Raw genomic sequence first — 25,147 nt, forward strand, 5'->3', positions numbered from 1 at the left:
TTTCTGAAGAGAGGGAGACCAGTGAGAGCCAGAACATTTTGGCCAAAGACATCTGTCAATCAACATATAATTGTGGAAAGATCCTATCGGGAGGGTTTGCAAGGGTGAAACATACAGTAAACAAACTGCAACATGCCAGGGATTATCGAATGGATGATAAGCTGGGAAATGGGCTGTAGAAATAACCTTAGGCTTCAACAATCAATGAGAAGTTCTAAGTTACTCTCTTTCACATTTGAGTAATGCCAGTGAAGGAGTGGGCAGGGAGCATCAGGAATTATTTATGTATTCTGTCTAGTATTTTCTGTGCACTTTCTGTAGGACACAACACTATAAAGAGATAATAAGTGAGGAATTTATGACCTATGCCTTAAGCTGTTTAGAATCAAGTGTGTAGGAAAAATTTTTGACTAGGGACAAGTATTGCACCATATGGTGACAAAAGGACTGGACTTTTTTGGGGAGGGTACAGTGTAAAGAGAAATAAGCTCTAGAGTAATAAGTCAGGATTAAAGAAACCAGCATTAGGAATTCTGTTTGGAAATAAATAATGTCATCCTGGGAACCCTTAACACCGAAATTTCAAAAGGCACATTTTTATTCAATAAAAATAATATAATTAAACTTAAAAATACTGGAGAGGACTCTCCTATAAGGCAGCAACCTTGCATGAGGAAGAGGAGTGGAGCCCGCCAATCTGGGATCCTGCGAGATCTGTTTCTGCTCTGGGAGATAGGCGAAGCACGGTGACCACTCAAGTTTCCATAATCATTGCATATAGTCATTCTATTAATTTCATAAGATAGATTCTAAGAGAGCCTGGATTAGCCTGCCAATTTGTTCCTTGTTTAGGGGCAGATTAAGAGACATACTAAGATTAGCCTGTTTCCTTTTTTCTATTGCACACTTCTCTGCCTGAAGACAAGTGATTTTTTATTTCATTGAAGTCAAGAAACTTCTTGTGTAAAAAAAAAAAAAAAAAAAGCAAAAACAAAACCAAAAGCCGTTGCATTTGTGGTGACTTAGTACCAGACTCAAAAGTGAGTATACAGGGATGAGGGAGTACACAGGTTATGGAGGCCTTAAAAATCAGACAGAGTCCTAGACAGGAAGTAAGAGCATCATGTCCCCACTTTGGAATATAATGGAAAGGCCCAGCCCCTCCATATTGTTATTAAAATGTGATTGGCCAAAAGGAAAGTAGTTAGTTACTGTTCTAAAGAAACTGTTAGGTGTAACTGGAATGGACGTTTAGATTCATCTTGGATGTGATGAAGATGACCATGTGTCTGACTCACTCCTTGCTGACATTTGTTCTGTGAGAGCCCAAGTCCTGCTGACAATTTTTTGTCAGAATCAGTTCTGAACACCGTCCTACTGACTTCAGCAAATCCCTTGGCTTTCAGCGGAAAATGCCATTATTTTAGCATCAGGCAAGTAAGATCAATGTAGTCCCTGAGGAATGGAGGGAAACCACTTCTCCCCAAACTCCTACCTCTCTCAAAAACCTTGGGGCAAAAAGATGTTGACCAGAATGGAAATTCCCATCAGAGACATGAACACTCTCTGGCTTATTCAATGACCCATATGATTTGTTGTCAAAAGAGCAACATATCTGGGTGTGAGGGTTGAAAACTCCAAAGAGAACCTGGAGCAGGAAAATACTGTTCCCCAGATGCTGTAGGTTGAGCATCAGGGTGTGAAAGTGTTGAGCAAGTGCCAATCTGCAGTGAGTAAAAGGAGTAAAGATATGTTTCATAAGATTTAGAGCCTAACAAACATTCCCTAAGATTTCTGAGACAAGTCTTACAATTGATGACAACGTTGGCCCAGGCGGTTTACGGTCAGTGTTCAAGAAAGAGGCTCATCCTGTTTCATAGAACTTGAAGATAAAACTGGCAGTTGTTTTACAGCAAGAATGGGTTTGCTCAAGGATAACAGAGGACTGCAATCTGGGACAAGCAATCTATGGCAAAACGGTAAGTTCAACAAATAAAGGAGAGGAATGTTATCTTACGGAGAAAAAGGAGGAAGTGGAGAGAGGTTGTTTAGAACAAAGTCCATTGAAGAGAAGCAAGAGTTCAGGGTGATGATGGTTTCTCATTGGCTGAGTTGAAGAGGTGGTCAATTTATAGAAGATGCAATGTACATCTTTCCCTGTTGGGGCCTGTAATTGGTGATTCTTTCCTGTTGATATTCTTCCGTTAAGGGGTCTGTAATTGACATCGAGTGGTATAGCTCCCCCTTCCAGCCTCCCCTTCTGAATCAGCATCCTGAATCCACTTTAGTGAGAGTTCCCTTTATTAATTTTCACAGAACTTATATATATATATTTTTTAAATATTTTATTTATTTATTTGACAGAGAGAGAAACAGCCAGCGAGAGAGGGAACACAGTCAGGGGGAGTGGGAGAGGAAGAAGCAGGCTCACAGCAGAGGAGCCCGACGTGGGGCTCGATCCCAGAACCCTGGGATCACGCCCTGAGCCGAAGGCAGACGCCCAATGACTGAGCCACCCAGGTGCCCCAGAACTTATATTTTTAATACAATGATCTTACATTAACATAAAATTATTATGGAACATCATGTAAAAATGGACTCTTTATGATTATAGTTTCTACCAAGGTCCCCCAAGAAGGGATCGTAAAAATGTACATATTCTAGTGAAGTTATAAAACCACGTAGGCAGAAAAAAGTAATATGAAATCTGAGCTCATCACTCAATTGGATGGTACAGCGTGGTGAAAATGATAGGGCTAGATATTGAAAGTAAGGAAATAGTTTCTTTGCAGAGGTTCAGCATCGTGTGAATCTTTTTCTTTTCTTTTCTTTTTTTTTAAAGATTTTATTTATTTATCAGAGAGAGACAGAGAGAGAACACACTCACAAGCAGGGGGAGCGGCAGGCAGAGGGAGAAGCAGACTCCCTGCTGAGCAGGGAGCCCGAGCAGGACTTGATCCCAGGACCCTGGGATCATGACCTGAGCCAAAGGCAGATGCTTAACCGACTGAGCCACCCAGGTGTCCTGAGTGTGAATCTTTTTTCTTTTGTTCCCCAGTATAGAGTCCTTCTTCACCTTAATCTGAGTGAGTGAAGCTACAAGGATACTGTAGGGGAGAGCTTGATGTGTGTTTCCTGAATTTAAGAGTACAGTGGCATGATACTTCTAAGTAATCTAAGAACTAGAAACAATCGGCAATCAGCTCGAACGGGCATCTCACTGTATTTGCAGCAACATAGGCAAGGATACATGAATTTGCTAATAGATTAGTTTAGGCTCTGGAAGGGAGAGCTGGTCTGGAGTCATATTAATTCTTGTGTGGGAAGAGAGGAAGGGAAAGGGAGTTGGAGTGGGCAAAGTGACCAATAATAGGGCAATACATAGCCAAATTTGCAGGGCCTAGAGGGAAGATGTATGCAAGAGCCGAGGAAAATGGATTTCTTACGTGGTAGGAGATGGGGTAAAACGCCAAACGGTTCCAATGGAAAGCTCTAGAGAACCTACATGAAAGTACCCCAAGGAAAGGAGTCTGCTTTGATCATCCACCATGTCCAGCTTCTGACACTTACCAATACTCGCACCTGTCCTTCCCATCAACTCTTCTTCCCCAAACTCTGAGTATGTGGAATTCAGAATCCTGACCCATAGATTAGAGAGGAGGAGAGGAAGCACAGCACAACTAAATGGAGAAATAATCAACAGTATCTTTACCCCATTGCCTATCAGCCCGTAAGTCTTCCAAGACAGGCCGGAACTAGGAAGATAGTGAAGCTATAACTCTGAACTAAGGTCTCAGGCTTGATTTTTGTTCTTGGCTGAAATATTAGTTACTAAAATGAAGATATTCTTGTGAGTGAAAGGATGGGGGTTTTTATTACTGTATGTGGTTCCTCCAGAGATAGGGNAAGAAACACAGAGCAAGTTTAAGAAGAAGGGTGTGGAAGTATGAGGTGAGGATTATGCTTTTTTTAAAAAATATGACTATCTGTATTTTGATTAATTAATATGAATTATTGTGATAATAGTCACAGACAAAATTTAAGTAAAAAAATAAGTTTTAGAAAAATAATAGACCATGATACAATTTATACATACATTTTTTAAAAATATGAAAGAATACTACATATTACTTGTGCATAAATATCAATGTAGAAAGGAAAGGTATAATCGAAGGTTTGGGAGTGATAAAACCAAAAACTGGTATGCAAGTTTTAGAGGGAACATGCCTCAACATAGTAAAGGTCATGTAAGGAGAAAACCACAGCTGACATTGTACTCAATGGTGGAAACTGAGGGCTTTTCCCCTAAGGTCAGAAACAAGACAAGGATGTCCACTCTCACCACTTTTATTCAGTATGGTACTGGAAGTCCTAGTCACAGCAATTAGACAAAGAAAAGGAATAAAAAGCATCCAAACTGGTAAAGAAGAAGTAAAACTTTCACTATTTGCATATGGCATGATAATACATAGAGAAAGCCCTGAAGACTCCACCAAAAAACTACTAGAACTGATAAATGAATTCAGTAAGGTCACACGATACAAAATTGAGGTACAGAAATCTGTTGCATTTCTATACACTAATAACGAAGAAGCAGAAAGAGAAATTAAGAAAATAATCCCATTTACAATTACACCAAAGGTAATAAAATACCTCAGAATAAACTTAACCAAGGAGGTGAAAGAGCTGTACTCTGAAAACTGTAAAACACTGATGAAAGAAATTGAAGATGACACCAACAAATGGAAAGATATTCCATGCTCATGGATTGGCAGAACAAATGTTGTTCAAAGTCCACACTATAAAATCTTAAAAAAAGAAAAAAAGGGGCATCTGGATGGCTCAGTCAGTTAAGTGTCTTCCTTCTGTTCAAGTCATGATCCCAGAGTCTTGGGTTCGAGCCCCGCTTAGGACTCCCTGCTCAGCAGGGAGTCTGCTTCTCCCTTTGCCCCTCACCCCACTCATGCTCTTTCTCTAAAATAAATAAATAAAATCTTAAAAAAAGTCCACACTACCCAAAGCAATCTATAGATTTAATGCAATCCCTATCAAAATACCATTTATGTGTGCAACTCTTCTAATTTCCTGTAAGCTTTCATCTACTGGTTGACAATAATCAGCCACCTTGCAGATTCCACCAGCCTCCTGATGAAAGAAGATGACACGAGGGCAGTAAATAATTGCTTATCTTTCACATAACCTTTAACCTAAGGTTCCTTTCCCCTTCCATTTGCTACAGACCAATGCTCAGGCTTTACCCTTGGATAGAAACTCATGTTCTCATTAGGAAAAACAAATTGACAGCTGGGAAATATTGGAGACCTCCTTAGGCGGTATATGGAGCATGACTAGGATTGCAGACTGTGGAGTCAGCTGGATCAGCACCACCAGTTTTCTCTAGATACGATTTGATTTATCAAAAAGCACATGACGATGATTTTGAAGTTCTCTCATTTTTTTTTTTAAAGATTTTATTTATTTATGTGCCAGAGAGAGAGCCAGCGAGAGAGGGAACACAGCAGGGGGAGTGGGAGAGGAAGAAGCAGGCTCATAGCGGAAGAGCCTGATGTGGGACTCGATCCCAGATCGCCAGGGTCACGCCCTGAGCGGAAGGCAGACGCTTTAACGACTGCGCTACCCAGGTGCCCCAATGAAGTTCTCTCATTTTTATAGGTCCCTTTCAAGGACGTCAGAGGAGTCATAGGAAATTGTTTTCATTATTTCTATCATTTCTTTCCTGAAGGAGGGCCTCCGAATTATGGTAAGTTTCTGCCCTACAAACTTTGAACTTCTGTTTCTACCACGTATGCTGGAAACTTCCTGCACGAGCAAGTTACTTATCCTGTGTCTATCGAGGTGTTGAGAGTTGGGGTTTTCTCTTCTGCATCTTATTGACATTACCCAACCATGTTACTAATTCTTGTTTAGTTTGAATGCAGCTTTAGTTAGTTTCTGAAAATTCCTGCCCATGTCAGTTTTAAGATTGTATAAAGATATTGAATACCTGTGTCTGTCCTAAAAGTCCTTTATATGAATCTCCTTGAAGATGAAACTCATTTTGCAAGACAATAAGAACAATTATAAATAACAAAAACACAGAATGGACATGGTTAGAATCTGATGAGTTTACAATATAGCTGGCAAGGAAGTCAGGTTATTTCTGTAACACAGAATACTTCGATAGCCAGAATATCGAGTGGTGATGACCTTACATTAAAACATTAAAACTTTAGGAATTGCATATTATCTCTAGAAGAGTTACAGCATTTACCCAAATACAACCTAAGGCTTATCATTTGTTTAACAGTGCTTCCAGAGTAACTCAGCATACCAAAGAAAAAGGCCTAATGAGTTAAAGAGACTTCATTTACAATTTAAATCTTGGTAAAATTTGTTAAAACCTTAGAATTATAGCACATGCCTGAATAGGATTACAGATCACTACAAAACTATTTTTATGAAACCAAGGTGACAATAACAGATTTGAAAGGCAAATATGCAGGGTTCTATAGTTGTTAGCAAAACTTAGCTCCTTTAATACTGAGAAGTTAACTAAGTGATCCAAGACCTGTTAATGACAAAACAAATTTTGTTTTTGGACAAAGAAAACTGTTTACATTTTCTTATCCAGAGCTGTTGAACAATTCAAGAAACCTTTGAACTTTTGAACAGAGAGAAAGCAGACACAAATCTTATTAAACCACTGTACTTTAAAAATTCACTTCACGCTTAGTCAGTCCTGACCACACCTGAAGTTCCTTTCCAAAGATTTTCCTTCTACAGCTTTCTTTGCATTCAGATTTTATCCCATGCTATCTTTCCAAACAACCATCTTATTTAGGACAATATTACCTTCAACAAAAAATGCATTCCGTATTCTCCTACTTTTCTTTTCTTTTCTTTTCTTTTCTTTTTAAAGATTTTATTTATTTCTTCAACAGAGAAAGACAGCCAGCGAGAGAGGGAACACAAGCAGGGGGAGTGGGAGAGGAAGAAGCAGGCTCATAGCGGAAGAGCCTGATGTGGGACTCGATCCCGTAATGCCGGGATCACGCCCTGAGCCGAAGGCAGACGATTAACCACTGTGCCACCCAGGCGCCCCTCTCCTTTTCTACATACAAAGTTGCTTCCCTTATTTTCATGAGCCTTCATTACATTTAGTAGAGTTTTCTTAGAAACCTTAGTCTCCAGTGAAAACTAAGTAGTAACCAACTGTGAACTGTTACACCAAAACGTTTAGATGGCAAATTTATGAATCAATTAAACACAAAACTTGTTTACCAACAGATTTAAATATCCTTAGGTTCTTTGCAATAAGAAGTCAAAAGCACAAACCTACATCCAGTACTCAATGCTTTAGCACTGTATCCCATTTTAAAAAGACCTAGATGTCCAATGAATTCATCCAAGCAAAACTTTAAAGATTCAGGTTACCAAAGACTTCAAAAGCTATTTTAACAACTACCCATGAAAACTTTGAGACAGACAATTATTTTTGTCTTTTTACTAACAACTCGCAACAGAGATAACACAAGTTTGTTTGACCTTTAGTAAACTTCGATAGAATAAGTTTCACGTTTAGTGCTGAGAGCTTGAAAGACATGTCTATCTTAATTAAACCAACAAGCTTAACTTAAATATTGAATTATGTTCCACCTGGATCCTCCCCATTGTCAATTTTTACCTGAGACACTGGTGGGGAAACCTGGAGTGCATGGTGTTAAGTCCAGGGGGTGCTCTTCTTCCTCCTTGATGGTGAGGGAAGGAGCAGCCATGGTGCCTGAGGCACCGAGGATGGTACAGAAGCCAGTTATGAAGGCTGCACCCCAGGTGGTGCAGAAAGAAGGGGGAGGGGGAGACAGAGGAGACAAAGTGCTGCCAGAGGGCAGAGAAAGGGTTTCCGGTTTTAGAGCTCATCAGCTTCAGCTCCAGCAGGAGCAGATGCCATGTTTTCCCACCAACAAGGGGGAATAGGCAGTCTATGTCTGGCCAGAGAAGACAGGGAATTTCCCCAAAACAAAGGGAGTTTCGGCAGCTGCTTGGGAATATTCCTTAAAGTCCCCGTCCCGAGGTAGACTAACCACAGATTGCTCCAGTTATAGCCATTAACCCAGGAAATGAGTGAGGGAGATGCCCCCACATCTGTTAGAAGGAACAGCGAGAGAAGAGAGTCAAGAGTCCCCCTTGTCTGGGATGGCCTGTGTTTCCTCCAGCAACCTGGGTTTATTCGGAGGAGGCCTATTTAGATAATTATCATCCAATATGTCAGGAGAGAGTTTACTAGCTGACCCATTTTGGGCAAACACATTCTGTAAGGGGCCCTTAGGTCAGAGTCCTGGTGTAGAGCAATGAAGGCCTAGGTACGAGAAATGAAGGTAGCCTAGGTCCATTTGCTCTGTTCCTTACAGAAGAGATCTAACCAATAGATCCCACTGAGGCCATGCAGTGTTACAGGAGCTCAGTCCTTTCCTAAATTTTGCAATCCGAATTGTTTCCAATGGGTTAAAAGGCATCCCAAGGGAGAAGAATCCTTGGGAAACAAAGAAGCAGCCTACTGAGGCCATGCTCAGAAAAGTAAAGAAGGTCCATTACCAAATCCCCCCTGACTCCCGGGTGGCGTCCCACGCAGGATATGTCAGAGGTTCCCGTGTGTCAAAAGCAACCGGAGGCGTCCCTCAAACAAGACATCGCTATTGATCACAATCCTGCCTTACTGTGAAGTCATTCCTGCCGTAAAAGGTCCATAGGAGGGATGCTGGCGTCCCTCCCCTACCCCATCGCATCCTAGGCTGCCGATGGGTGCCTGGTGAATGGACTGAAATACCATGCCTTGAAGGTCGCGCCGTGAAGGTCACACCTTATTTTGTCTTGCCTTGAAAATATTTTACTTTGCCTTGAAGAACCAGCTGTTTTTAACTCATGGAGAAAACTAGAAAAATTTAACAAGGGGGAATTACCAATTTTTTTAGCCTAAGTAATTAGTAGAGGACATTGACAGAAAACAGTAAAGAAAGAAATCCATCATGGTCTAAGCGACATTCCAACACAGGTGGTCTTTACAGCCAACTTCCCTAGGAAACAGTCCCCGGTTGGGTTGTAATTCCATCGGGTTCTGGTTTTGGCCGGCTCCAAGTGGAGGTCCCACAGCCAGAAGTGGCTAGACCAGGGATGTGAAAGGTATCACATTAGATCAATCAGGAGGAAACCTCACACGGGAGTCTTAAGATTGGCAGACGACTTTGTATAAGGACAGCAATAAAGAGAGGGCATCAAGTTTCTGGGTCTTATTACCATCCTGGCCAGGGTACTAATTTCCAGCCAAAAGGCGGGCTTTTTCCACCCCATAGAGTAGCCATGGGCTAGAGGATTACAGCCTAACCTAGTGACATGAAAGTGTTCCAATAAGACCATACTCCTTGAAGAGCCCCAGAAATAAGAGGAAAGGAAGAGTAGAGAAAATACTCACCAAGTTTGCACCGAAGCTCAGAGTCCGGATGTAAAGACTCAAAGTCTCACGTTCGGGCTCCATATGATGAGGTTGTGGGATATAGGTGAGGTTCAGTGGGGTGGAGTCTGGAGCCGATGACCAAGAAAGAATTCTTGAGGCATCTTTGGTGCAAAATTGGTGGTTTATTAAAGCACGGGGACAGGACCCGTGGGCAGAAAGAGCTGCTGTCCAGGGTTGTGAGGGGTGGCTGATTATATACCATGGGGTTGGGGGAGGTGAGGAAAGAGGGGAGGCTGAGAAAGCACTTTCATATGTTAAAGAAGACTCACAGGCTATCGCAGGCCTTGCTATTGTCAAGCCAAGGCTGTCCCTTCCTCTAATGAGGCACTAACATGAAGACAGTTTGGAGTCTCCCAGAGGAATGATCACAAGTCCTTGTCAATGGGCTTCAGGTTTAAAAGAAATTCCATTTTATTTACATTTCCTTCTGCCTCAGCTTCCCTCAATTTTATGGAGGGGATGGTAATGCTAGGGCTTCAGGAAACTGAATTATGGGTCTCTGGAAGTTAGGCTATTGATAAGAAAGCTTCTTCCTTGTAACTCACTAGGACATGTGTAAACTGAGAGAGAATTATGGGTCTTGCAGGACTGTGATCTCTGTCAGTTAACCATTTGTTTTGTCCTTTCCTTAGTTTTAGGGAAGCCAGGAGTGCCAAGGAATGTTGCATACATGGAGGGGGGCGGTTTGCAGGGTGTCAGTTTCTGCGTTGTCCTCAGCTTGCCTTCTGTTCCCTCACCCTTATTATGTCATTTTTGCTGAAATCACCCTCATGCCAATTTTCAGTGCAGCAGAAAACATGCTTTTAATTTAAATAGTTATGGAAAGTAATTTGTCTTCTACATTTATCCAATCTCACTTACAATGACAAAAAGCCCTCAAATCATCTCCACGACAGAATACTTTCCAAAGTTAAAGAAATAGTATAGCATATTTGCTTCATAAATAGGTGAGTATGTTATTTTCTATTAATAAAATGATTTTGAGATAATTCTGTGTCTATTATACCACAATAATGATTGAAATATGCCAGCCTCCTAGGTAGTGTATCATTGTATTCTCTCTCTTTTCCCCCTCAAGTGGCACAGTGGATACTAATCAGGACCATGGCTCAGGACTAGACCAGGGACCAAACAGATCCCAAATGTCAACATTCTCCTCTCTGTTCTCAACATTGCATTCCTTGTAGGCAATGAATACGGAGATTATCCATACATGGAGAGCAAGAAGAAGAAAAACAAGGGTACAGACATTGTCAGTTGCAATGTATGCCAGTCTCCAATGACAAAAGCCAATCCTTCCAAAAGTATCTGTCCAATACTACAGGAACTTAATACTTTAACAATTACCAGAGCTTGTGATTGGGACGTTGTCTACTCTGACACTGGAAGAAAGCATAGATAATAATTTCAGATAAAGGGCAATTTCAAGGTCAGTTAAATGTATGGAGATAGTAAAAGGCTTAAAATATTGACTTACTGAGAGCTAATGCATTTGCAATAATGGTCATGGTACAGAACCCTGCCAAGAAGCATAGTACACAGTAAACAAGCAAGGTGGAGCAAAGGCTGCACAGGTGTCAGCAATGGTGAGCTGAAGCAAACACCATTTGAACATCTTTCATCCAAACCTAAGAAATACTGAACCAGGTAAGATTATTTAGGAACCCCCCAAAGTATGTGGAAAACTATAAAAATGGACACATTTTGAAATTTAGAATAAATGTTTAATACGTGAAACATTGCACTTGAGACCTGGAAGAATAATTATATTCATCAACAGCAGAAATCACAGATGTAACCTTCCCCATTTGTCAATATGAGACTGTTGTCAAAACTCTCTCATCAGTCTATCACCAGAAGGTCTCTTAATGCTGGTGAAACCATATAAAAGAAGATGAACAAATGAACATAGAGGGAAGAAAAAAGAGAGGCAAATCAAGAAACAGACTCTTCACTATAGAGAACAGACTGATGGTTACTGGAGGGGAGGTGAGCAGGGTGATGGGTTAAATGGGTGATGGGTATTAAAGAGGGCACTTGTTTTGATGAGCACCAGGTATTGTATGTAAGTGATGAATCACTAAATTCTATACCTGAGACTAATATTACACTGTATGTTAACTAACTGGAATTTAAATTAAAATTAGGAAAAAGATGAAATATGGGAAGTTGTCACAAATGTTTATTGTAGAATGCATGCATTTAGGAGAGTGGATTTGTGTGTTGTGTTTAGAGCATTGATAAGTGCAATAAAGAGTTCTGTACTTGGTCTGCTGTGTAGAATACCTTGGCCCACATCTGCTTCAGCTCCAGCCATTTTGCCAGGGTAGCCCCAGTGCTGAGTGCCCGGGGTCAACCTGACCCACACCTGCTCCAGCTCCAGTTAGCCAGCCAAAGCCACCAGTCTCATGTAGTCTACAGGCGATTTTCCTATACAAGGACACTCTTTCAAGAGTGGTAGAAGTAACTGTGTTGCCTAATTCGTAGACACAAATACAGAAAGTCAACCAAAATGAGGAGACAGAAGAATATGCTGCAAGGAAAGAACGAGACAAAACTTTAGAAAAATAACTAAATGAAATGGAGATAAGCAATCTGCTTGATAAAGAATTCATGGCAGTGGTGGTAAAGATGCTCACCAGACTTAAGAGAAAAGTGAATACCCTTAGTGAGAACTTCAACAAAGAGATAGGAAATACAAAAGATAACTAACCACAGTTGAAGAATGAAATAATTGAAGTGAAAAAGACACCAGGGAGATTCAATGGCAGATTAGAGGATGCAGTAGAATGGATCAGCAATCTGGAAGACAGGGTAATGGAAAGCACTCAAGCTAACAGCTAAAATAAAAATAAACTTAAAAAGTGATGAGAGGTTAAAGAACCTCTGGGACAATATCAAATGTACTATCATTTGCATTATATTAGGGAATCTCAGAAGGGGAAAAGAGAAAAAAAGGGTGAGAAAACCGATTTGAAGAAATAATAGCTGAAGATTCCCCTAATCTAGGGAAGGAAACAGACATCCAGGTGCAGGAGGCACAGAGAGCCCCAAACAAGATGACCTCAAGGAGGTCCACACCAAGACACATAATAATTAAAATGTCACAAATTAAAGGTAAAGAAAGAATCTTAAAAGCAGCAAGAGAAAAGCATCTTGTTATATACAAGGAAAACCCCATAAGGCTATCAACTGATTTTTCAGCAGAAACTTTGCAGACCAGAGGAAAGTGGTATAATATACTCAACGTCCTGAAAGAAAACAACCCACAACCAAGAATACTCTACCTGCCAAGGTTATCATTCAGAATTGAAGGAGAGATAGAGTTTACCAATCAAATGAAAGTTAAAGGAGTTCATCACTACTAAACTGGTCTTACAAGAAATGTTAAATGTCTTTCTTTAAGTGGAAAAGGCCATGACTAGAAGGAAGAAAATTATAAAAGGAAAAAATTTCATAGATAAAAGCAAACATAGTAAAGTAGTAGATTGATCACGTATACAGCTAGTATGAAGGTTAAAACACAAAGGTAGTGAAATCAATTATATCTAAAAAATTAGTTAAGGGATTCACAATATAAAAAGATATAGAATATGCCATCATATACATAAAATGTGGAAGGGAAGAGTAAAAGTGTAATACTTTTAGAATATGTTTGAACTTAAGGGATCATCCACTTAATATATCCTGGTATCTTTAGGATGTTATATATGAAATTCATGGTAACCATGGGTACACAAAAAATAAGGAGAAAGGAATCCAAGCATAACATGAAAGATAGTCATCAATCACAAGGGAAGAGAGCAAGAGAACAGAGAAAAACTGCAAAAATATACAGAAAACAATTAACAAAGGTGGGGGGGGAATTACAAGCCAATATGCCTGATGAACATAGATGCAAAAATTCTTAACAAAATATTAGTAAACCTAATTCAACAATGTATTAAAAGGATTATTCACCACAATCAAGTGGGATTTATTCCAGGGATGCAAGGATGTTTTAATATTCACAAATCAATCAAATACACTGCATTAACAAACTTAAGGATAAAAACCACATGATCATCTCCATACATGCAAAAACATTTGACAAAATTCAATATCCTTTCATGATAAAGACTCCCAACAAAGTGGGTTGAGAGGGAACATACCTCAACATAATAAAGACCATATATGACAAAAGAATAGCTAATGTCATACTCAATGGTGGGAAAGAGCTGAAAGCTTTTCCTTCAAGGTCAGGAATAAGCCAAGTATGTCCACTGTCACCACTTTTTAAAAAAAATTGAGTATAGTTGACATACAACATTATATTAGTTTCAGGTGTATAACATAGAGACTCAACAACTCTATATGTTATGCTATGCTCACCACAAGTGTAGCTACCATCTGTCACCACACAATGTTATTATAATACTATTGACTATATTCTCCACACTATTCAACATAGTACCAGAATTCCCAGCCATAACAATCAGGCATGAAAAAGAAATAAAAGCATCCAAATTGGTAAGAAAGAAGTAAAACTGTCACTATTTGCGGATGACATGATACTGTATATAGAAAATCCTAAAGATTCCATAAAAAAACTATTAGAACTAATAAATGAATTTGATAAAGTTGCCAGATACAAAATTAATACACAGTGGTCTGTTGAAATTTTTATACATGAGGGGTGCCTGGGTGGCTCAGTCGGTTAAGTGTCTACTTTCTGCTCAGGTCATGATCCCAGGGTCCTGGGATTGAGCCCTGAGTCAGGCTCCCTGCTCAGTGGAGAGTCTGTTTCTCCCTCTCTGTCTGCCCCTCCCCCACTTGTTCTCTCTTTCTCTTGAATAAATCAATAAAATATTTTTTAAAAAGAAATTTTTGTACATGAATAATGGAGTAACAGAAAGAGATATTAAGAAAACAATCCCATTCATACATTTATAATTGTATCAAAAAGAATAAAATGCCTAGGAATAAATTTAACAAAGGTATTGAAAGATTCATACTCTGAAAACTATGCCACTGATGAAAGAAATTGAAGACAACAGAAACAAATGGAAAGCTATACCATGCTCATGGAAGAATTTACATTGTTTTTGTGTTGTTTTGTTTTGCTTTTAAGAATTTACATTGTTAAAATATCTGTACTACCCAAAGCAATCTACAGATTTAACGCCATCCCTATCAAAACACCAACAACATTTTTCACAGAACTAGAACAAATAATTCTAAAATTTGTATGGAACCACAAAAGACCCCAAATAGCCCAAGCAATCGTGAAAAAGAACAAAGCTGGAAGTATCACAATCCCAGATTTCAAGATGTACTACCAAGATTTAGTAATAAAAAAAGTATGGTACTGGAACAAAAATTGATACACAAATCAATGGAACAGAATAGAAAGCCCAGGAACACAGCTTATATGGTCAGCTGATCTATGACAAAAAAGGCAAGAATATACAATTGTAATGAGAAAATCTCTTCAATAAATGATGTTGGAATAACTGGACAGCTACATGCCAAAGAATGAAACTGCATCACTTTCTAACACCATTCATGAAAATAAACTCAAAATGAATTAAAGACCTAAATGTAAGACCTGACACCATAAAACTCCTCAAAGAAAACATAGGCAGTTTTGTTTCTTAAATTCCACATATGAGTGAAATCATATGGTGTTTGTCTTTCTCTGACTGAATATTTTGCTTAGCATAATACACTGTAGTTCCATCCATGTTGTTGCAAATGGCAAGATTTTATTCTTTTTGATGGTTGAGTAATATTGCATCATATATAATACCACATCTAAGAAACAAAACTGATGAACATAGGGGAAGGGAAGGAAAAATAAAATAAAACAAAAACAGAGAGGGAGGCAAAACCATAAGAGACTCCTAACTATCGGGAGCAAACTGAGGGTTGCTGGAGGAGAGGTGGGTGGGGGGATGAGGGAATTGGGTGATGGGCATTAAGGAGGGCACTTGATGTAATGGGCACTGCGTGTGAGGTTTTTTGTTTTTTGTTTCTTGGTTTTTGTTTTGTTTTGTTTTTGTTTTTGTTTTAGTTGTAAAAGCACTTGAATCTGGTTCTCTCTCAGCAATGTGTGTTATATGCAATTGATGAATCACTAAATTCTACCCCTGAAACCAATAATACACTATATGTTAACTAACTTGAATTTAAATAAAACAATAAAAAAAAAGAAAACATACATAGAAATCTCTTGGACTTTGGTCTTAGCAATATTTTTCTGGATCTGTCCCTTCAGGCAAGGGAAACAAAGGCAAAAATAAACTATTGAGACTACATCAAACTAAAAACCTCTTTTACAGTGAAGGAAACCATCAACAAAATGGAAAGAGAACCTACTAAATGGGAGAAGATATTTGCAAATAAGAATTAATATCCAGGGGCACCTGAGTGGCTCAGTCAGTTAAGCGCCTGCCTTCAGTTCAGGTCATGAACCCAGGGTGCTGGGATGGAGCTCCACACCGGGCTTCCTGCTTGGTGGGGAGTCTGCTTCTCTGTCTGTCCCTCACCCCTGCTCATGCTCTCTCTCAAATAAATAAATAAAATCTTAAAAAAAGGAATTAATATCCAAAATATATAAAGAACCCATAGGGGCGCCTGGGTGGCACAATCATTAAGCGTCTGCCTTCGGCCCAAGGCGTGATCCCAGCGTTCTGGGATCGAGCCCCACATCAGGCTCCTCCACTATGAGCCTGCTTCTTCCTCTCCCACTCCCCCTGCTTGTGTTCCCTCTCTTGCTGGCTGTCTCTATCTCTGTCAAATAAATAAAATCTTAAAAAAAAAAAAAAAGAACCCATAAAACTCAACACCAAAAAAACCCCATAAACAATACACTTAAAAATGAGCCTAGTACCCGAAAAGGCATTTTTCCAAAGAAGACATACAGATGGCCAAGAGACATATTAAAAGATGCTCAACATCAGTAATTATCAGGGAAGTGGAAATCAAACTGCAATGAGATATCTCCTCACACTTGTCAGAATGGCTAGTACCAAAGAGACAAGAAATAACAAATGTTGGTGAAGATATGGAGAAAAGGGAACCCTCATGCACTGTTGGTGGGAATGTGAATTGGTGCTGCCACTATGGAAAACACTATTGAGTTATTTTTAACTTACAAAATTAAACTATATTGTACACCTGAAACTAGTATAACACTGTATGTTAACTGAAAGTAAAATAAAAACTTAAAAAAACACAAAAAATTAAAAATGGAATTACCATATGATTCAGTAATTTCACTTCTGGGTATTTACCCAAAGAAAATGCAGACACTAATTTGAAAAGATACATACACTCCTATGTTTATAGCAGCGTTATTTACATTAGCCAAGATATGGAAGCAGCCCACATGCCCAATGATGGATGAATGGATAAAGAAGATGAGGTATATAAATATAATGCAAGGTCTCATTATACCATCCATGGTATAATGGAATGGAATATTAGCCATAAAAATGGAATATTAGCCATAAAAAAGAATGAGACTTTGGCATTTATGACAACTTGGATGGACCTAGATGGTACAATGCTAAATTAAATAAGTCAGACAGAAAAAGACAAATACCATATGATTTCACTTATCTAAATACAATTTCACTAGTCTGAAAACAAAACAATTAAAAAAAATAAAAAAGAGAAATAGAAATCAGAAATACAGAGAATAAACTGGTAGTTGCCAGAGGAGGGGAAACTGAGGGATAGGTGAAAAAGGTGAAGGGGATTAAGAGTTACAAACTCCCAGTTTAAGATATACAAGCCATGAGGATGAAAAATACAGCATAGGGAATCTAGTCAATAATATTGTAATAATTTTATATGGTGACAGGTGGTAACTACATTTATTTATTTAATTTTTTAATTAGTTTCAGAGGTAGAATTTAGTGATTCATCAGTTGCATATAACACCTAGTGCTCATTATATCAAGTGCCCTGCTTAATGCCCATCACCCAATTATCCCTTCCCCCACCCGGTAACTACATTTAATGTGTTGAGCATTCCATAATGTATAGAATTGTCAAGTCACTATATTGTACCCTTGAATCTAATAATATTGTATGTCAACTATACTTCAATTAAAAAAAAAAGACCTATGAAAAAGAGATTTGTACTTGAGTCTGTATTATCAAGGTAAAGACTAAACTTATTTGAAAGGAATGGGGGATTACAATAAATCCAGGTTGCAGATTGATTGCATAAGAGCCACTCAGCTATGTCTGGGTTTAAAGACCTTGAGAAATAAGTTTCAGATCAAACAGAAGATAGCCCCCAAACCATTTCTTTCAGTGCAGGATGTGATAAAAAGTACACAGTGGAGACAGAGAATAAGGAACAAAAAAGGGAAGATAAACAAAAAGAAGAAAATTCTGAATGTCAGGGAGGGGCAAGAAATGGGTTCATTCTGGAGTCAGCTTGGACAAAATTACATGAGCTGATACAAAATTCCTGACAGTATTATCATATGGACAATTCTTAGTTTTGGATATCTGCTCTGAAACGTTTGTTGCTTTGGTAGTGTGTTTAAGTCATTATAAGTCTTGTAAATGTGTTACTGTTTGAATATTTTTACAATATGTATTTTATTATTGCATTTGCATCAGAGAACTTGTGATAGAACTGTTTTTGTATTTTTATATTTTTATTTTTTAATTTTTAAAAACATATTTATTTAATTATTTATTTATTTGAGAGAGAGAGAGTGTGCACAGGGTGGGGGAGGGGCAGAGGGAAGGAAAGTCTCAAGCAGATTCCACGTTGAGGGTGGGGTCTGACATGAGGCTAGATCCCACGACCCCAAGATCAGGACCCCAGCCCAAACCAAGAGTCTGACGCTTAACCAACTGTGCCACTCAGACGTCTCTAAAGCCATCTTTTTAAAAAGAGCTATGATTGAAGACATGATGGCAAGGCAATCATTGGAAAACTGAGAAATAGAAATACAGTAACTATAATAAGAGTCTATAGATCCTAAATAAATTCTTATGGTACTAGTTGCCAGAGGATCAGAGAGAGGGATAACTAGGTGTGTGCATTTTTAGAGAGATACTGATGGTGGATATATAACATTATACATTTGTTCCTAAGACTGTACAACATGAAGACTGTGCCTATTAGCCCATGAACTTATTCAATAAGGTATCAATATTGGTCTATCAATTGTAGCAAATGGACCATGTTAATGCAAACATTAACAATATGGGCAAGTATGAGTGAGGGGGAAATGAGAACTCTGTACTTTCTACTTAATATTTCTGTGACCTAGAATTGCTCTAAAAATTAAAGCCTATTAGTAAAAAAATTCTCATGGTAAAGGGACGTATATCAAGATTAGAGATAGGGATGCTGTTAGGGATGTTGTAGCAATCAGGGAGTCTATTACTGGGAAAGAGAATAGGGAAAAAAGATTGGGGCTCACCACAGAGAGCTGTGGAGTAGCAGGAAGCAACAGACTGGGTATACAAATGAGAATGTACACAGATCTCAAAAACTTATTGGTGGATAATAAAAAGTAAGAAAGAGATTGGATAAATAACATATACCTTTTATGTAAATTAAAATACCTAAACCCAATGATATCACACATTTATAATAACATATACAAATAAGGAGGTTAACTAACTAGTAAGCACATGAGAATGGTCTCTCTGGTGAAGGATGGGAATGGAGACAAATGGAAAAACACATGTACAGACATGCATATAAGAAAGAGGCCTTGCCCAAACTAATGAGGGTACTTCATCATAAATGAGGAGAATTACTAACTGAACTTTTTTAAAAAAAGATTTTATTTATTTATTTGACAGAGAGACAGCCAGTGAGAGAGGGAACACAATCAGGGGGAATGGGAGAGGAAGAAGCAGGCTCCCAGTAGAGCAGGGAGCCCGATGTGGGGCTCAATCCCAGGACCCTGGGATTAGGCCCTGAGCCGAAGGCAGATGCTTAAAGACTGAGCCACCCAGGTGCACCTTAACTGAACTTTTTAAAAAAGATTTTTTAATATATTTGAGGTGGGGAAGGGCAGAAGGAGAGGAAGAGAATCCTCAAGCAGACTCCTTGCTGAGCACAGAGTCTGACACAGGGCTCAGTCCCAGGACCCTGAGATCAAGACCTGAGCCAAAACCAAGAATGGGATGCTTAACTGACTGAGCCACCCAGGCACACCTTAATGAACTTTTTGGATTCATTAAAAATACAGTTGATGGACAATGCTGCTATGAACATTGGGGTCCATATGGCCCTTCTTTTTACTAGATACATCTGTATCGTTGGGGTAAATACCCAGTAGTGCAATTGCTGGGTCATAGGGTAGTTCTATTTTTAATTTTTAAAGGAACTTCCACACTGTTTTCCAAAGTGGCTGTACCAACTTGTATTCCCACCAACAGTGTAAGAGGGTTCCTCTTACTCCACATCCTCTCCAAAAAAAATTTGTTTTTTTCTTGCCTTGTCAATGTTTGCCATTCTAGCTGGTGTAAGGTGGTATCTCAATGTGGTTTTGATTATGGACTCTGGAAAACAAACTGAGGGTTTTAGGGGTGGTGGTGGGGGCATGGGCTAGCTCGGTGAAGGGCATGTATTGCATGGAGCACTGGGTGTTATACGCAAACAATGAATCATGGAACACTACATCAAAAACTAATGATATACTGTATGGTGACTAACATATCATAATAATAATTTAAAAAATACAGTTGGCTGAGAGTTCTGCTAGAGTTCTGCCATCCCTTTCGTTCTTCCAGGGCATACAGGAAGACATCATTTTCCCAGATTGATTGTAGTTACTATGGAGCCCTATAACTGGGTCAATTAATGTGGCAAAAAGAGGTATACCAATTCCAGGCCTGGGCATTAAAGGTTTCTCACAGATGTCCTACAATGGTTGCAGCTGGTTCCCTGAGCCACTGCCTGGAAGGTGAATTCTCAAGAGGGTCACCCTACCATATCTGACTGAAACATCAGCGGGCATCCTTTTATTATGGTAACCGATTGAGATTTGGGGTAGCAAACTACCATGACTAATATGGCAGAGCTATGATGAACATGCTTTTGGATGAAGGGAAGTAGAGAAACTTCAGATGCATTTTTGATTGGAGGAGGAGGAAGAAGAGGAAGCAAGGAGAACATTGAGGATGAAAAAGGTGAGTTGGTCTTGATATGATTTAATGATGAGACCTTCAGCCAAGGGAAAAGGGAATGCTAGTAAAAAGAATGAAGGCACAGATGGACACCTGAAACATCATGAATGACTTTGGGTAGATTTAAAATCTGACAGAAAGAGGTCAAGCCTGGAAAACTTGAGTCACCAGGTAAGGGAATGACATCTCCAGTTATGGTGATGTAAAATAGTGATCACATGGTGAATTATTGCTTTGCGTGCAGTTGAATTTACTTGGTATCTAGCTGCATTTCTTTTCTGAGTTACCTCTCCCATCCTCATAATTATACAAGTATTTATATGTTAATAACATCCAAGTTAATATCCAGCCTTGACCTCTTCTGTGACCTTAATATCCATAAATATACCTATCTGCCTGAATCTCCATATGTATGTCTGTTAGGGAACTCCAACTCAGGAAGTCAAAACAGACATCCTGATTATCTTTCCCAATTGCTTCTACCCTAGTCTTCTTCCATCTTGTATAATGGCATCAGAACTTACTCATTTGTTCGGGCCAGAAGCTTATATCCCCTTGGATGCATCTATTTCTCTCACTGGAAAACCCCCAACAGTAAAAAATAATCTAAACCACTAACAAGTCTTATTGCTTCTTCCTCTAAAACATTTCCCCAATCTGGCTACATCTTACCATCTTCACAGACACCTCTTAGATGTGCTCCCCTATCATTTGTTTTCTGGACTAGTTCAGTAGTCTCCAAGATGGTCCTAAATAAGGAGTCATGGAAGAGATTTTTGAGGATGTAATATTTGAGTTTGAGAAATTAGAAGGTATAGGATGAGCAATGTACAGGGAAGAGAGTATTTGGGGCAGAAGGAATAGCAAGTGTAGAAGCTATGAGGTGGAAACCAGCTTGTTCTGATGATTAGCAGGGAATTGGAGAAGGTGGCAGGAGATGAGGCGAGAAAGGGATGCAGGGGCCAGATCTCATGCCTGGCAAGACTTAGTAAGAAACTTGGATTTTATTCTAGGTATATTGGAATATCACTGGAGTGTCACCTGGGTTCTGGGGTAAGAATGGCAGAAAAAAGTTCAAGCTTGAGAATTCAGATAAACCTGGTAAATGGATGACATGTGTAACATTAACAACAGTCAGATACTTGCGGGTGGTGCCTTTTAAAGGAGTGGGCTATCCATTCTCAAAAGTTTTGTAAGAGAACTTAGGTGGTTATTCATCAGAAGTACAGAGCTACTTTCATCTGATAGGGGGATGAACGCAATAACTTTAAGGTTCCTTTAATATCTTCTAAAATATCCTTTACTATTTAAGATCTGGTAAGATTATGTTATAAATCTGAGCCACAGGTATTGAAATCAAAATCCCTGGGGAAAGTGATATAGACTGGCCTGGAGGCTAGACTCTGATCCAAACATCTACATAGGTAATATTTAACTCAGATCAACTCAGAGGCCACATTTTTTAGCTACCAGATGGCATTGGGTGGAAACATGTCCAGGGGTGTATAAAGTCCTCTTAGTGCCCTCATGGGTGACAGTAATGGTTGATTGCCTCCTTCAGAAGGAACTGTGCCAAGACTCAGGAAGTCTCAAACTTCTCTTTCCCCCAAGCCATGAAATCCTAGGTTCTTAATATTATTTACTTTATATGGTTACAAGTATTGTCTATTAAAGCCATTTCACAAAGATCAGCACCGAAGTGACAAGTGCAATATCTTCCCATACCATCTGTGCCACATTGCTATACAACCCCAGGGTGTGTAATGATGAGTACTCATTGTACATGGGTGCCTGCATTTCAGATATGCGGTGATGACCAGCCTGGAAGTGTCCACAACCATTTATCTTACTGGGCTAGGTAGTTCAGAACAACACCAAGGCCAGTGATGATGATGATGATGATGATGATGGTGATGATAATGTTTCACAAATTTGCACTTCCAAACATGTAGGTACTTTCTGTCTCAAAACCCCATCCTCTCCCTGGATTGAATTAAGTCTAGTCATAAACCTTGTATCCTGGCATCAGCTTTGAAAATCCCTCCCTGAAACTTCTTTGAATCTGATTTAGATGTTTTGTTTTCTGTCCTTCATGCAATACAATGAACACATTTATCACACCACACCGTAATTTATCAACCACTCTTATCAGGTTGTGGCTCCCTGGAGTCAGAGACAGAGGTTAGCATACAGCACAAGGCAGAACCTAGTTAGAGCTCAGTAAAGGTTTCTAAAGTAAAGGAGTGAATACAACAGCTGATAAGAAAGTAAGTTAGGTAACTCTGACCTGTCTGAAAAATGGCCATATATCAGACTTCCCAGCAGTGCCCCAGCCATAAGTAGGAATTGAGTCACTGATTTTAGTGACTGAGGTTCACATACCAGGTCCCACTGGAAGAGAAAAAAAAGCAGCACAGCAGTTATAGAAGAGTTTAAACCCTTTAGTGGACCCTGACTCCAAACTCATGTGATCCTCAATTGTGGTCCTGCCTTCCTCTTCAACCACTCTCCCCGGGTGTCTCCCAGCTAAAATACTGAGCTTAATTCAGCACTTTAAATGAGGCTGACTCACTCTCTCGTGCTTGTATCCTCCAAATGATCTGCATCCGTGTGCCCGTATATCTTTATTCATTTTCCTCTTAGACCACTGATTCTCTTTGCTGCATTAACTCCCGTACATCTTCAGGTGCTATCTCATAATTCTTTCAAGAAACCTACCCTCCTCCTACAGGTAATACAGCGTCCCCGCCTTTGACTTCACTTAGCAGTCTGTATTCACCTACTACAGTAATTCTTATCTTTGGCCATACATCTAATCACTTGAAAAGCTTCCAAAATACTGATGCCTGGATCCTTTGCCCAGAAGGTCTGATTTATTTTAGTCTGGAAACTGGTTTTCAATGAGTATTCAGAACCACTGACCTGGCATAGCATTACTTTTTAAATTATAGGTCTCTCTCACTAGCTTGAATGAGGTCATCATTCAAACTAATCTTTAGTGTGTTTGTTAACTTTGATAACAATACTCTTGACTGTCATAGTATAGATAAGCAATTACTATGAAGGAATGAAGAAAAGGCTCACTTCAACGTCCAGTGTGGGGATTAAATGTATAAAGCAAGTCTATCTTTTGTGTTAACTCTAAACACTTTGATCATGTAAGTGGAAAATTTAAATGGGACCTCTTACCTCAATCATGATGGTGGAGGGGAAGGAGCTTTGGTCATACACCCAGCTCTCCACACAGGGTTCTGTGTCTGGCTCCCTTGTGTTGGGGAAGGTCCCATTCGGGTGAAGGAGCTGCCACTGGGGATGGAGGAAGAGACGACATTTCTCTGGCCTCAGGTTCGAATCCAGTGGGATTGGAGATTCTCAGGAGGGCATCTTGGTGGAGGATCCCAGTGCCGTTAGCAGAGACAGTGTCATTGTCGAGGACGTGGACCCAGCAATAGTGACCGGGACAGCTGCAGTGACATTCTCCAATAGAATATGAGTGTACACTATGAGGCTGGAGATATAAAGGAAAACCATCTGAAGGATCTGGAATCTCCCCCCAGGCCTCCAACTTGATCCAAGAGGTCGAAAGGCCATCAAGGCGGAAGAGCTGATCCCCAAGAGGAGGCACAATGATTTTAATGAAACAAGTTCAAAGGAAGAAATTATTTCCTTTCACTAAATCACATTAAGTGCATGTTGATCCTGACCCCACTTTCTCCTTAGTGGGCCTTGTTGACCAATACAGAAGAGCAGTGGGAGGACTTGCCCTTAAATATATTTTTAAAAATTTATTTAAATTGAATTAGCATATAATGTATTATTTGTTTCAGGAATACAGGTCTGTGAGTCATCTTATACATATCCAGTCTTATATGATATCCAGTGCTCTTTACAACACATACCCTTCCTAATGTCTATCACCCAGTTACCCCATCCTTCCACACTCCTACACTCTAGCACCCTCAGTTTGTTTCCTATGACTAAGTCTCTCATGGTTTGTCTCCCCCTGTGGTTTTGTCTTGTTTCATTTTTTCCTTTCTTCCCTATGATCCTCTTCTGCCTTGTTTCTTAAATTCCACATATCAGTGAGATCATATGATAATTGCCTTTCTCTAATTGACTTATTTCGCTTAGCGTAATACCCTCTAGTTCCGTCCACGTCATTGCAAATGACAAGATTTCATTTTTTGATGGCTGTGTAATATTCCATTGTATATATATATACACCACTTCTTCTTTATCCATTCATCTGCTAATGGACATCTAGGCTCTTTCCATAGTTTGGCTATTGTGGACATTGCTGCTATAAACATTGGGGTGCAGGTGTCCCTTCAGATTATGACATTTGTATCTTTGGGGTAAACACCCAGTAGTGCAATTGCTGGGTCATAGGGTAGCTCTATTTTCAACTTTTTGAGGAACCTCCATACTGTTTTCCAGAGTGGCTGCACCAGCTTGCATTCTCACCAAGTGTAGGAGAGTTTCCCT

The 25,147-nt window shown here is 39.4% G+C and overlaps 1 pseudogene; it reads right to left on the reverse strand.

The window, feature by feature from the left end:
- Window positions 1–4,243: 4,243 nt before the first annotated feature.
- Window positions 4,244–24,246, reverse strand: LOC103678246 (annotated as a pseudogene).
- Window positions 24,247–25,147: the final 901 nt, after the last annotated feature.

The sequence above is a fragment of the Ursus maritimus genome, unplaced genomic scaffold (genome assembly GCF_017311325.1).
Source record: "Ursus maritimus isolate PB19 unplaced genomic scaffold, ASM1731132v1 scaffold_23, whole genome shotgun sequence".
Taxonomy (NCBI): Eukaryota; Metazoa; Chordata; class Mammalia; order Carnivora; family Ursidae; genus Ursus; species Ursus maritimus.